We start from the raw sequence: 13,019 nt of genomic DNA on the forward strand, positions 1-13,019 counted from the left end.
ATCAGCCCTCTTTTTAATTTTGTAACGTAAGTTTGTAATGTGTTACAAAATTGTTATATATTACAGCATAGTAAACACAACTCCACATATGCATGCTAAGCAATGAATAAGCCCATTTTTTCTTTCTAATATGGTAAATAGCTGCTTGTTTGTGTTCTTCCTCCCCACCCCAGTGGTTACTTCACTTCAGTTTGTATTGTTGTGTGAGATACCTACCACTTGAAGTCAGATTATTCTAGTTAATCTTTAGCCCCAGTTTTCAGATCAAACTAATCTTGGCATTCAATAATCTTGATGCATGTAGCATAATGATTTGCACTGTGCAAGACAGGATTTTGACTTGAATATTCAGAAAATACATGCAAGTCAAAAATGGAGGAGTTTTATTCCACTGAAATTGCTGGTACAAAACCTTTTTTAGTGAGCCACTGTGTTCCCAGGACTGCTGTACAGAGAATCTTCCTAGTCTGTTTACTTTCATGTTAATAAAAGTCTTCCGTTAAATGATCCAAAGATGTTTTAAGGTGTTTATACATGTGCTCTGGGAGTTCAGAGGAGGGACACTAATTAGAGTGGCTCCAAGAGCTGCTGTAAAGTGTCCCGAACGTCTTGTGTACCAGCATCCCTGTGCTTCAGAATGGCAGTGGGGGCACTTTTTCTAAAGCTCGTTGAAGAAGTTCCAGATAAAGCACCTCTGCCACCATTGTTAGTTGGGGGGATGCCGATACGTGAGATGCTGGAGTGCAGTAACTACCATGTTCCACCAGACTTGATTAATTGAGTCTGCTCCAGTGCGCTGTAATTACAGAAGGTCGGAACAGCCTCGCTGCTTGTGTACAAACACCCTTAACTTTTATGTACTTTTAATTATTTCAGGAACTTTAATGTTTTCAGCCTCACAAAGTTAATTACAGAATTAATCTTACATTTGAATCCCTGTCTTGCTATTTTTGGAAGCTCAGTTTTGCTCAACACAGCAGTTTCCTCCTTCCACTTTTCTCCCACCGGTAGTTTCTCTTTGCTACGTGATACTGAGGCTGGAGCAGCCTGTGCTTATGCATGTTCATTACATTATAGACTGTACGGCGGTTAAGTTGTTGCTTCAGATTCTCATTCTCTGTGTAACCCCCAACAGCAGGGAGCACCTAGAGGGGACTGCCCTCCCTGTAATTCTTCATTACTCCACTCTTCACCACTTCAATCGAGGAGCAGGTCAAGGTATCAGCCGAGGAACTGCTCTTGGAGTTAATGGCTAAGTTACTATCAACATAATGCCTTTAAACCATGTCTACCTCGTACATTTACCATGCCAGTTAGCCATGCCTTCAACCCTGTCATACCACAGATGAGCTAATGATTACTGTCACTCGGCAGCAGTAATTAGCCTGTTCAAAGTACTGTGAACATGGACAAGCTTCCAGTTTTCAGGTGGAACCCTGTGCAGAGTAAAGTAGCATGTTTGAGGAAGCTGCTATCTGGCATCGTAAGTTTACTGTTTATACATGCTTTCATAAAAGCAGCGAGGATTGGATTGCAGACTACATCTCACATCTGACCTTTCCACATTTAGCACTAGATGCCCTTAAAAAAAAATAGGCAACACTTGTAAGCTGTCTTTCTTTCTCCCACACACATTTTAACTATTCTTAAAGCTTGCAATTTGTATTTTTTACAAATCAAAAGCCAGCCATTTGTTTTTTGTGTGAAAGAGATCACCTTAGAAGAACTAGGAGGACTACTGTGTTGTAGAGAAGTAGAATTGTTTGAATGCAAAGAGCTTTCATGGGGTGTGTTGCTGCTGTCAGCTGTATAAAAATTGGGTAAATCAAATGTGGATTCTGACCTTGTCCCAGCCTTATTTAGGCTGTGTTGCTGTCTTTGAGCAAATACTGTAAGCTATTCGCATTTTGTCCACAGGCCCTTTTCTCTATGAAAGCGTACACTTTCAAGCCCACAATTGAAAGTTTAACTGTAGTTTTCTTCAAAACAAGACCAAACAAAAAAATACACTGTGCTGATTGCTCCACTTTTTTGTTAAACATACAGACCTCAATTCCTACTTACCAGAAAACCTGTTTCTACTTTGCCTTCTGTTGACATTTGGCTGCATGCCTAATATTTATTCTTTCCAGATAGAACAGATACTTGTCTGAATTGTCAATTCATGCTGCTTTGGGGGTCCATTCATGAATGTGATAACTTCATGTTTAGAAGAAACTGCATGTATTCAAGAATCTCTCTGAGGCACCACCTGGTATCTTCAACCCTAAGCAGACTGTGTGCTGCTGTGTGTTTTTTTGCTAGGATCTGAATTTTACGTGGTCAAAATAGGGTTTGGGAGTGAGGGAGAAAATGTTCTTCTAGTCAAGGCACTGAATTGGGACAGGAAATCTAGGTTCCTCTTGCAGCTCTGCCACCAGATAGCTTCTGCATCATCTTAAGTAATCTACTTAATTTATGTCTCTCTTCCTTATGTTTAAAATAAAATAGTTATAGGGCTTGACAATATCATATTGTGGGGGATAGGACAGAACCACATGCATCTGCACAAGATGTTTATGGTGCAGTTGACTAAGCGGCGCATTAAACATCTTGGCATCTACACATGTACCTGTTAGGCTGGAGTAAACTCATTTGTTCTCCAGCAGGATCATACTTGTAAATGCATGTACTAACCTGCTGCAAAGTAAAAAAAAAAACACAAAACTTCACAGCAGCACACATTTTAGATGCTGGAGGGGCTGGGTGGGGCATGAGGGTGCTGCAGTGTGGGGGCTGCCTGCCGGCTGGCCCCATGCTGAAACACCCTTGTGGCCCAGTCAGCCCCCCTGCCAGCAAGAGCAGCCCAGGGTGGCAGGCTGACTCCCTGGGCTCTCTGTTAGCCAGGGCTACTCCACCCCAGTTCAATGTGCAGCACTCTCCACACACACACATGCAAGTGTGTACCTGGCAGCAATAAGGTCTGGAGTGGTGAACTTTGAAGCTTATTGCTACACATTAATAGGCACATGTAAAATGCGTCCACTGGGGTTTGAACTATAGAGGTGTAAATATAACACCACAATCCAGGTAAATCCAAAGCAACTAGTAACTCTTCTACCCATTTCACACAGATGGTAGCTGGATAGAATTTCACTTCTAGTTTAGTGGTGTATTCTTCTAAAAACTACCCAGAAGAAACCCCTCCAGTATTCACACCCTGCTGAAAATGGTGCAGCTAAGATAGGCTGGCAACCTTTCAAGAATGCCTGACACTCACCTGCTGAAGAAAATCTTCTATAGCAAACTATCAAATGGAATACGCTTTTGCAGCATGCCAAAGAAGCGGGAAAAGGACACCAGAAAGGTGTCCATAAAGAGTTTTGGCATCAACCTGGAGTCGTGGGAGTAAATTGCTCATGACAGTCCATCCTGGAGGTGATCAGGCCAGAGCAGTGGCACATGGCAGAGGCAGTGAGGAAGCACATGGCCAGGAAAACAAGGACCTCTTGTGTCCAGTCCTTGTAGCTCTCCTGACCCTGCTGCAACAGATTGTTCAGGGCAAAGATGGGCTTATAACTCATCTGCGTACCCATGCCACCTAGCCTCCAACCCTCCTCCCTCTTTCCTCGCTCTCTTCTTTCTCCTTTTTCCTCTCTTTCTCCCTTTCTCTTTTCTGCCTCCATTTTTCTTTCCCACTTCCTTTCTTTCTTCCCCCACCCCCTGGACAGATGCAGTCATCTTCACTTGCGAAGGATGAACAGCACCCAGAAGTATGCTACGGTGCTCTGTCAAACATGCAAGGAGACCAGTTCAGGAGAATAAAACCTAAACTTAACACCCCACAGCTAGTGAGGATCCTAAATGAACAAAGGAGGGACGCATGTACAAGAACTGCATGCAGTCACTCAGGGAAGGAGAGACATTTTGATGGTTAGGTGGGCTTTAAAAATTGTTCGTTTGGCATCTGTTTTCATAACCATTAAGAACTTTTGGAAATTTTGCAGCAGAAATAAGGCATTTAAGAAGGTTTGAACGTGGCAAGGGTGGCTTAGAAAACCTTTGCAGAATGTGGATAGGCAACATGCAGTGCTATCATCTTTTCTCTTTCTGGTGTCAGTAGCCTTTCCTGGCCTCTGGAGGGATTAATCAAGGGTTTAAAGGAAATAGGTGGAAGAAGAGAATCCCACCCCCACCATTTCCTTGGATACACTACCTATCTCCTAAGAGGTAATTGCAGTTTTCTTTTGATGTGGTTAGGTCTCAATTCTAAAATCATCCTGTGGGGTTTCATTGTATACATGCAGATTAAATCCCATCTTCTCATCTTCATGCCAAAGCATGTCATCTCTGAAAAATTTACCCAGGCACGGAAACCAAAATCTTTATGGTGATGGGACCTCCCACATAGCAGAAAGAGCTAGTTAGGAGTTATAATCTCTTTCCTTGATTCCCCTCTACAAGAAATGAGTATACATAATATGAGAGGATAAATACCATGTGAAGGGCTAAGTTCTTCTTCAAAGTAACTGATTTTACAGTGCATTTTTAGGGTCTTACACTGTATTATGTTATTAAAAACTAATTTTGCTGGTAAGCAGCTGTTGTCTTGGCTAGGTTTTACTTTAGAATACTGTTATCTGTGTATTATTTATTTATATTGGCATTCAAGTGTTAAATTTCAAGTGTTTTACAGGCTAGCCAAAAAATCCTATGACCTTTTGAAGAAGCTACTATAATTTCAAAACCCTGAGGCTTATGATACACCCTGGAAATAATACACACTTCTCAGTTACAACATGTTTTTGTTTAATCTTGGGAAAAAAGGTCAAGAGCCATTGCTGCTCACCTATTTTTGTCATAGCAAGTGCCTTAATTGTTTCTCTTTAGCTTCTGAGGATACAGCAAAGCAAGACATCCTGGGTTTATATTTGTCCTATATCATGCTATTGGGACTTGAAAAGGTTTTGTTTTTTTTTTGCCTGTGTGGATTTTCCCATGCTGACTATAGCTGTTGCGTGGTAAAGTGCCCTAGTAAGATAACATCCGTGCTTTAGGGTTGTTGATTGTAGCCGTGTTGATCTATGGACATAGGCAGACAAGGTTCTTTAGTTGGTTTAATAAAAGATATCACATTTTACCCAAAGAACCTTGTCTGCCTAGTAAGATGACAGGAACTCTCAATTGATTATATATATATATATTTTTTTTTTCCAGAAGCTATTACTACCTGTGTGCAAAAAACTATAACAGCTGCCTCTTAATGATGGTCAGGCAGTTACTTGATCTTAGCTTCAGGTTAGTGTACACGGGAATCAAAACATTGCATTGCGGTTTAGACAATTCTTTCATCTTCTGTTAGAAGGTGGAGATGTGAGCTGACTTTGAATGAAATACTGGAGACTGAGGTATTCAGGGTCCGCAATTTGCTGTCACTTTCACTTGTCCAGTATCCTTGGTGAAATTTCCATGTAGCTTTTTATTAACCCTGCATTCAAACAGAGCCTTCAGTTTGGATGGGTAGCCATGTACCCCAACAGATGACTTGTTTTCAAAAGAGCTTTATGTATATTACATAGGAAAAATAATTTTAAAAGACATTAAGTGCTTGACTTTGCAACCTAAAAAATTGAAAAAGGTCCTAATGAAATTTGTCCTTTGTCCCCCTGGGTCTTTGCATTTTGATACTGTCTTCAGTTACAAGGTTGTTACACACTACTTTTTCCACCTTACCCTGCTTCTTTCAGTTCACTTAATGAGCAGTTATTAAATACTTGTTTTATCCTCATTTGCTTAATGTGTGACGTCATGCTTACTTGCTGCAAAATAGATGAACCCCAGGGCTGTGATAAATTTTGCCAGGTGCTTTGTTTTGAAGTAGTTTCAATGTGTTTCGAGCTCAAAACGGCAAGATCGAAATTAAATGAAAGGCTTTGGAACAGCTTTGAAATGAAATGAGGGCACTTGAAACATTTCAAGTTTTGAGCTGGGCTTGCTGCAGCTAAACAGAAACTAAGGGTGGGGGGAGAAGGGGAAAGGACTGCTCTGATATTGACATTTAGCTTCTGGTTCAATTCCCCAGCTCTCTGATCGCTTCCCTCAGATCTCTGATCATTTCCCCAGCTCTTCCTGGGGGCCACGGGCCCCCAATCTGCAAGTGAGGTTTCAGCAGACTGCAGGCTGGGGCCAGCAGTAGCCACTTGGCACAGCCCAGTCCTAGTGCCAGGAAGACTGCAGTGCTGCTGCTGGCCCCAGCCTGCAGTGGTAGTCTACTGAAACCCGCCGTGCAGATCCCAGGGTCTGCGCCTCCCGGGAAGAGCTGGGGAAATGATCAGACAGCTGGGGGAATCGAACCAGGAGCTGGGAATCAAACTGGGAGCTGGGGGAATGTTCAGGTCTGTGAACATTTCTCCAGTTCCCTGTTGGATCCCCCAGCTCCCTGATCTTTCCCCCAGCTCTTCCAAGGAGTGGGGGGCACAAGCCCCTGGATGATGCGGGATGACAGGCTGCTGCTGCCAAATGGGGATGGTGGCGGCTCTGGGTTATTTCCCCAGCTGGCAGCAACAGCTTCCTGAAACCCTGCATACAGATCTGGGGTCCTCCCCCCCCAGGAGGCTGCGGGACTGTGCCAGACTACTCCTGGGGGGTGTGGGCCCCTAGATCTGCATCAGGCCTGTAGTCCTCCTGCGGGACCGTGGGGCCCCCAGATCTGCATGCGGGATGATAGCAGTCTGCCACTGCCAGCTGGGGCCAGCACCAACACCCAAGTCTGCCTGATGCTTGGCATGGACTGCGCCAGGCAGACTTGGGTGCTGGCACTGGCACTAGCTGGGAGTGGCAGACTGCTATCATCCTGCAGGAGGACTATGGGGCTGTGCCAGACTCCCCCTTTTGGGGCGCAAGCTCCTGGATGTGTACACAGGATGACAGCAGGCTGCTGCTCTTGGTTGGGACCCGCGCTTAGCGCAGCCCACACCAAGCACTGGGAAGACTGGTGCTGACGCTGGTGCCAGCCAGCAGCGGCAGCATGCTGTCATCCTGCGCACAGATCCAGGGGCCTGCACCTCCTGGGAGGAGTCTGTAACCAGCCACACAGCCCTCCTGGTGGGCACAGGCTTGTAAATCTACATGTGGGATAACAGCAGGCTGCCGCTGCCAGCAAGTGATATGAATTTTGCTTTGAACAGTTTGAGGTGCAGTTTCCCACAAATCAGTACAGTTATCTCTTTGAAACTTGGCAGGATTCATGCCCTCAGAAAGGGCTACCACCCCTGCAATTTTCGTCCAAATCAGGCAAGAAATGACAATGTTATAGGCATTTTTGTGATTTCCCTATTATTGCCTATGGGTGAAACGTCAAAACAGCGAAACAATTTTGGTGAATCAGAAAGGAACAGTGTTTTGAAACAGCAAAACAAAACACTGTCCCTTCGAAACAGTGAAACGGAAGTTGAAACAAAATGGTGCTGTTTTGCACAGCGCTAATAATCCCCACTTTTATGATAGGATTATTAATTTACTTATGGGCTTTTACGTAGCATCCATCAACATAGTATGGTGCTTCTAAAATATAATTACTTCTCTTTATCCCTGTGAAATATTACCCCAGTTTAGAAATGGGTACCTGAGTTGCAGAGAGAGTAACTTTAAAAATACTCACAAGATACCATTTAAAATACTTAGGACCTGATTTTTCAGAATACATAGCTTTATGTAAAATCATACCTTCAAAATACAGCTCTTACTCACTTCAGTTGTGGCACTGAGTGCTCATCTTTTCTGCAAATTGTTAGCCAGAGCTCTCAGATTAGGTATCATGAAAAAGAGGAAGATGCAACTGGAGACCTGTGAAGAGTTTAGTTTAGTTTAAGTGACTTGCCTAGAGGCAAGAATGGTTCAATAAAAGCAGGAATTTAATCCAGATCATTAGAATAACAGGCAACTCCTGAAACCTTTAGCTAAGTACAGACATTCAAAAAGCCCCTGGCAGAAGCACTCTATCAAAATTTACTTAAAATGTTATGAGTTAGAGCTGGAATGGACGGAACAGACATTTGCTGTTTGGTGGGAAAGGGGGGCCTCAGTGCCTGCTTGAACTGGCCAAGGCCAGCAGCAGGGAACATTCCCACACACCTCCCAGGATGCTGCTGGACTTGACCTTGTCCCCAGCATTTTTTCTCTGCACCAGCTAGTGACTGTCAGCAGAGGCTGGCAGGACAGAAGTGGGGGGTGGAGGGAAGGTAACAGAGCCCCTGCCTTCTGCAAGGTCCCCTCCATATAGCTTGCTGGCTGTGGGGGAAGGAGGAAGAGAGGCCTCGTCTGCATGGCAAGCAGGGGTCCCTTCCCCTCCACTTCAGCCTCTTGACAGCTGCAGCCAGGAAATGCAGTAAGGGGCTGCCTGGCCCAGCTTCTCACTGAGCTGGGAACTGGGCTAGAAGGGGGAGGAAGCCCCACTGCTGTGGTGGGGGAGTGCCTTATGGCAGAGGGTCTCCTTTGGATGTGATATAGACATTTATAAAAGCACCCTAAACTAAAGCACTTTAATCTAATACAGCCATCAAGGGTTAACTTAGAGAGCAGACAGAAGTGACAATTTTTGCCTGATCTGGCCACAGAAAGTAGTTTATAGCTGTGACCAAACACAAGTGCACGGCTGCAGACAGTTTAAAAAACAGCTGACTGGGTAAAAATCTGAGCCCTCGTTGAGTGAGGTATCAGATAAAAAATGTAGCCTCTTTTGCAACTCGTGTCTGTGGAGCTCCCAGCTTGTCACTGTTTTCAGAATGAGAGGGGGAAAGGAAGTGGAAGGGCTTCAGTCTGGGGTGAGGGGCGCTCCAATTCACCCAACTCACCCTTCAGTACCAGCTAAGGAGCCCCTAGAATGAGCTCCCTCTACTGCCTTTCCCTGCTCCTATTCTGCAAACAGCAAGTGCTGGCCGAGAGTTGTGGCCATTACCATGGGCACCTGGCTGCAGGCTCCCCCCTGGAACCAACAGTGAACTTCTGTTTGGTCTGCAATAACGTTGTAACTCAAACGCTTTGCAGAAAACCTTCTGTTACAGCTGAGAGCTGCACGTCTGTTTGCACCCTTAGAGTGGGAATCCAATGTTTTTAAAGCTCTGTAAGTGACATGAACTTCTGTTCTGTTACAGCTTTAAAGTGTTTTCTGCATATTTAATGTAGGATAAGTGTAACATCTATACCTAGCCTTTCTTTTTCTACTATCCCTTGCCTCACTTGCAACTCAGCTTCTAACTTGAATATAAGCTGAAGCAAGAGTTTATACAAATAGTGGTCTCTTTCGCTATCGTTTTTTGATCTCCAGAGTAGGTCTGACCTGGATATTGAACGAGGCAGGAATTGTATGGAAAAATAAAGAGTGCATGTGTATTTATAAACTGTCATAAAGACTAAGCATAAGGGGGCTGCATCTAGGTTGCCTGGGCAACCTCAGTTCTTACATTTCATAACTCATGAGTGCTTGGACACAATTACAATCTGGATAACTTTCTTTCACTGTAGACTCTTAAAATCTATCTAGATCTTAAAACTCTAATTTTGCCATTTCTACATGTAATGAATGAGTATCTTATTCCCTGAGCAGTTTCATCCAGGAGGACTAGCAGAGGTTGATCTTTGGCAACATGCATATAAACATCACTAAATTTCCTACTAAACTTGGATGCAGGAAAAACATACCAGATAGTTACCAGAAGATAAAATGTCTTTGAGCTAGTGTTAATTTTGATAGTTTTCTCAGGGAGTTTATAGAGGCAGGGGGAAAGTTTTAAAAAGTAAATTTGGATTTCTTATAGAATGGTAATGCCTCTTGAATAAAAAAGTCACCGTACCACCATGGTTGTAGATGTACAGTAGATATGAGTGTCTCCTCTTTTACAAACTATCGAAAGTGAGATCTCCTATATATTCAAAACTGATTTTTTTTTCCTTAAAGATCTTCTGCTTCCAAGAATTTAGGGTACAAATCTCTGTATGTACCTAAAGGATAAGATTGTGTGGAGTGGTGTTAATCTTTGGTAAGCATTTTCCAATCACTGTAGTGTTAAGAAGTGTGATAAAGTTTTAAATAAAGTTACCAAAGTCTGGTATTAGTCTCAGACTGTTGCTAAGTGTTAACATTTTCCTGGATTTATCCCAGACTCCAGAAGCTTGACAGGCAACTTGAGCAAAATCAACAAGGGACTACTTGCATAATGCACTTATGGAATTCGTCTTATTGAATTAAAATGATATGTGTATGCAGCGTTCTAATTACAAGTTGACTCTTGGAGGGGTCTGCAAAAAAATTGGGTTGCCCATCACAATGCCCTAATAAAATTGGAGACCCCCAGGTTATGATTTTCAAATCTTGCAGGGGAGCTCTATAAAAGAGACTATTTGGGGCTAGATTATGTGTAAGTAGACTGTGAAAATTTAAGGGGCAACACACAATTGCCATGCCAAAGAAGTTTTAGCTTCTCGGGTAAATTATCATTGGCCTACAGCAGTAATAAATTATTCATATACCATGTTCTGCTGACTTAGTAGTGAAACCAAAGCTATAACCATTCCACTTGCTTCTTACCTACTTCTGTTACCCTGTGGGGTCAGGCCAATGCTCAGGGTCTCAATATCGTGCTGTTAGACAGAAGGGTGTGGTACACAATTGTACATACACACACACTCTAGGTGCATACACCCCCACCAGGGGCTCACACACACACACACTACCAACTCAGGCACATACACATCTAAAATTACCAGCCTAGGCACATGCATACCTATCACCAATTCAAGCACATACATGTCTAATGATAATAACATGAAGTCATACACAATGCACACATGTGCACACACACAGGTTAAACACTGACTCAGGTGACTGTGTGTGTGTGTGTGTTGGTGCCTGTGGTACCTATGCTTGGGATGCTTGGTAACTAGACAGCAAGTGGCAGAGTTCAGGGGAAAAGGCAGTGGGGATGAGGCAATAGCAGAGAAACAGAGGGTTGCAGGCAGAGAGGAGCTCAGGACGGCTGGAGTCACAGGAGCATGGGACAGGTGTTGGAGGTGGCGGTGAGCCAGGAGCAGGAGAGGGAGAAGCGAGACAGAAGTTAGAGGGGCAAGGAGCAGAGATTGGAGCAGGGCTGGAGCCGTAGTAAAGCCAAACCCAGCTCAGGGGTCCAAATAACAGTTTTATTAAATGAATACTGTACCGTACAGCTTGGTTCCTACACACACTCACACACACACACACAGACTGGCAGCAGGAAAAAGAGACTCAATGGAAGGGTTGGAGTCCAGGTAGGGAAGAGAAACAGAGTCCAAGCCCTTGGTTGAAGAGAGGGTGGGGGTGATAGCTACCTATCCAGGCTGGGAGGGGGTCCTCGATGGCCAGTCAGGGTTTTTCTCCAGCAGGTGTTGTCCAGAGTGGGGTTGCTGGCAGGGCTTCTGGGTTGATAGGCAGTGTGACATGGAGCAGATCTGGTCCAGATGGAGAGGGCATCCCAAACAGTCAGTCTTCACTACCCCTTTGCATGGGGCAGACTACCTCTGATCTCCTATGGGAAGGGAAATGCCAGTCCTGTTCCAGAGGGCTCCAGGTGTCCTTACTGAGCATGTGCAGCCTGGCACAGTGGTGGGTTGCCTCATCTTTTGTTTCTTGAATGCTGATGGGTGGTTCCAAGGGCTGGGTCGTTGGTCCAGGTATTGGTGTTGATGGTGGGGAGTTTAGTAGGTAGTCCTAGTAATATTGTGTTTCACTCATCCATTCATTCCTTGGTTTCAGGTATTCAAGAAAAAGCAATTTACATGGGAGAGGTTACAGAATTGCAACATACTTATACAACAGGGCATGGGGACAAGATGGGAATGGGAATGGATACTTGGTATCGCTTCACAGACACAGGCCTCAACCATACAATACTAATATGAAACAATAAAAATCAATGCACAAATGATAGGAATACAATATAATACAATATAAAACAGTAAAAATCAACTCAAACATAACAGAACACTATTTACAATATATATATATAAAGGGGCTTATTACAACAATAGTATGCAAGAACTTAGCTTACCTAGCACTACTTGTAATCACTTATAAGGGATTGAGAGAGCAGAGAGAAAGTCAGAAATGGTTGGGGAAGGGGAGGGAATGCATTTTAAAAAGAAACAAAAAAGAAAAACTGGTAGGTTTGCCACACCTCTTGCTTCTCCACACCCACGACCAGGTTAATCTTCATAAACCTGAAAGTGGTAGAAGGATTTCCCCTTTTCCCTTTGCTTCCTCAGATGGGATCATGATAATCCAAGTTACAATTTAGTTTTTAAGTATATTTGTTTATAAGCACAACCATTTAAATATAGCGACATAACTTCCCAAAGCGGCAACTGCATGTCCTCTCTTTATAACATTTGCTGTTCATAATTCCCCCCATCTCCAACCCCAATGATGAACACATGTTCTAACTTGTTTCTAAACATTTCACTGTTTATGTTCTAACTTGTTTTGGAATCTGCAAGTATTAACAAAATGGAAACTGAAAGAATCAGCAGTTCCCAGTCTTTTTTTTTTTCAGTATCCTCATTTCTGGCCTGAGCCCAAACACTATAATTGAATTTCTGTAATCCCACTTGTTAAATACCCTAACCCCAAGAGTAGGAACCAATGCCCTAGGCCTTCCAAAACCTTCCTGTATTATCAGGGACAAGTATCCTACATTGCTTGCATCAGAATCCTCAGTCATGAAACTGGTGGATCCAAATGACATACAAACTGTTATGAAGTTCACATCTTTAATATTAAAGGTTCAGTGTTCATCTGTAAGATCCTATAGAAATACAGATTTATATACATGAACATTTTATCCCAGAACTACTGTGTACTTATTAAATGGCCTCTGTGAGAATAGCTTGTGGTCTAAGATTTAAATAAATGGACATCTAGCTGAGGAATTGTGTTTAGAGGTACAGAATGCATTTGATACTGCATTTTAATTACCCTATTTAGGAAGGCGAATATTGGCTGGATTGTATAG

The 13,019-nt window shown here is 43.4% G+C and overlaps 1 long non-coding RNA gene across 2 annotated transcripts; it reads right to left on the bottom strand.

The window, feature by feature from the left end:
* Nucleotides 1-4,771: 4,771 nt before the first annotated feature.
* Nucleotides 4,772-12,058, bottom strand: LOC149874213 (uncharacterized). 2 transcript variants are annotated; one of them, XR_016443562.1, is made up of 3 exons: nucleotides 11,341-12,058; nucleotides 7,729-7,824; nucleotides 4,772-5,467 (listed from the first exon to the last, which is right to left on the bottom strand). It is a non-coding gene; the product is annotated as an uncharacterized LOC149874213 (long non-coding RNA). The 2 variants fall into 2 exon arrangements; XR_016443561.1 differs by having other exon boundaries at nucleotides 7,705-7,824.
* Between the last annotated feature and the right edge of the window lie 961 nt (nucleotides 12,059-13,019).

Source organism: Crocodylus siamensis, chromosome 1 (assembly GCF_052110815.1).
Source record: "Crocodylus siamensis isolate JL-2025a chromosome 1, ASM5211081v1, whole genome shotgun sequence".
NCBI classification, from domain to species: domain Eukaryota; kingdom Metazoa; phylum Chordata; order Crocodylia; family Crocodylidae; genus Crocodylus; species Crocodylus siamensis.